The following is a 2,183-nucleotide window of genomic DNA, read 5'->3' as shown; positions in this document are numbered from 1 at the left end:
TTCTTTATAGAAACGTATAGACTTTCATCATGATAATTCATATTATTATTAATTTAAAGAGCAAACAAGTGTGTCACGAGGACGTGGGTGTTCAGCAAAATATGTCATCAGTCAAAAAAGGTTGGCAACCGCTGGTCTAAGCAATAAAGATTGCTATATTTAGTATAGTAGAGCTCGGCCAGTGACGGGTTCGGCTCGGCTACAGACAGTGTGTTCGTAGCTCACCACGCCAGAAGCTTATATTGTTCTCCATCACAACCTCTAAAGACATGAAAATAACCAAAATAATCCCTCAGAAACTACTTTATTAATTTTAACACCAATGACGTAACAATACGAGACAATTTAAACAAGTGTTATGCTCCTTCTCCTCCTTCGCCGCCCTCACCTTCGCCAACATTTTGATATTGAATATACTCGTCGATTGTGTCGTTAAACGTTTTCTCCGCTTCAGTGAACTCGCTTTCTTCCATACCTTCACCAATGTACCAATGTAGAAAAGCTTTTCTCCTAAACATGGCAGAAAACTGTTCAGAGATTCGTTTCAAACACTCAGTTATTGCTGTAGAATTTCCTATAAACGTAGCTGCCATCTTAAGTCCACGAGGTGGAATATCGCACACTGCAGTTTTGGTACTATTTGGAATCCATTCTGCAAAATAACTGCTATTTTTGTCATGCACATTCAACATTTGTTCTTCTACTTCTTTGGTGGACATTCTTCCTCTGAAAACTGCAGCTGCTGTTAGGTATTTCCCGTGTCGAGGATCACATGCAACCATCATATTTTTAGCATCAAACATTTGCTGAGTTAATTCGGGAACAGTTAATGCACGATACTGTTGACCTCCTCGAGATGTAAGAGGAGTGAATCCAGTTATAAAGATATGAAGTCTTGGGAAAGGTACCAAATTAACAGCTAGTTTACGAAGATCAGAATTTAGCTGACCTGGAAATCTCAAACAAGTTGTGACTCCTGACAATACAGCGGAGACTAAGTGATTCAAGTCGCCAAATGTTGGTGTGACTAACTTCAGCGTTTTAAAGCATATGTCATACAGGGCTTCATTGTCAAGACAAAATGTCATATCCGTGGTGTCTATAAGTTTAGAAAACGCCAACACTGCATTATATGGCGATACCACGACGTCTGACACTTTGGCAGATGGCAAGACGCTGTAAGTGCAGACCATTCTATCTGGATATTCTTCCTTGATTTTAGTCATGAGTAGCGATCCCATTCCTGATCCCGTGCCTCCTCCAACAGAATGACACATCTGAAATCCCTGTATACAGTCACAGCTTTCAGTTTCCTTTCTAACAATATCCATCACGGAATCAACTAACTCAGCACCTTCAGTCAGGAAACCTTTGGCCCAATTATTGGCTCCTCCACCCATGCCATAAACAAAGTTGTCAGGACGGTAGACTTGTCCAAATGGACCAGCTCGTATACCATCCATAGATCCAGGTTCTAAATCAACCATAATTGCACGTGGAACATATTTTCCACGGTCAGCTTCAGTGTAATACACATTTATACGCTCCAATTGTAGATCTGAATCTCCATGATAAAAGCCAGTCGGATCAATTCCATGTTCATCAGATATTACTTCCCAAAATTTTCCTCCAATTTTATTTCCACATTGACCGGGCTGAAGATGTAAAATTTCCCTCATAGTTGTAGTGTTGATATGATCCAAAGTACCAAAGAAACCCCCTAACCACTTAGAGTAGCACAAGAAAGTTAAAGGATTCCCCTTCCTTACCCACTTAGGTAAACCATAAAACCATAGAAATTTTAAGTTAGGAAAGGCTCATTATAATACTTCCATTGTTAAATCTAAATTGTTGTCAAAGTTTCTCTTAACGATAAAAACAAATGAAGGGCTTTCTGTTTCTAATAGGGGAACTTCGAACGCAAGATAGTGGTTCGGAACTGATGCTACTTTAAATTATAACTCTTGTATTCAGGAGCGTCATTTAGGGAGGGTAGGGGACAATTTCTCCTCCCCGAGGTTTGCAAATACATGCTTTTTTTAAACAAATTGTATACTATATAATATACTCACAGAAAATGTGAAAAGTCTTAAATCGATAGACAATCCTGCCCCTCCTAGACAAAATCTGAAATGTTGCTACTACTCGTTCTATGCACCCTCCCTCCCGACAAATAATGTAAA

The 2,183-nt window shown here is 39.3% G+C and overlaps 1 pseudogene; it reads right to left on the bottom strand.

The window, feature by feature from the left end:
* Positions 1-285: 285 nt before the first annotated feature.
* On the bottom strand, positions 286-1,804 carry LOC145664736 (tubulin beta-4B chain pseudogene; annotated as a pseudogene).
* Positions 1,805-2,183: the final 379 nt, after the last annotated feature.

The sequence above is a fragment of the Thermobia domestica genome, chromosome 11, assembly GCF_964235325.1.
Source record: "Thermobia domestica chromosome 11, izTheDome1.hap1.1, whole genome shotgun sequence".
In the NCBI taxonomy this organism is placed as follows: domain Eukaryota; kingdom Metazoa; phylum Arthropoda; class Insecta; order Zygentoma; family Lepismatidae; genus Thermobia; species Thermobia domestica.
Note: the sequence above shows the minus strand (reverse complement) of the source record. Positions and strands in the feature narration are given on the sequence as shown.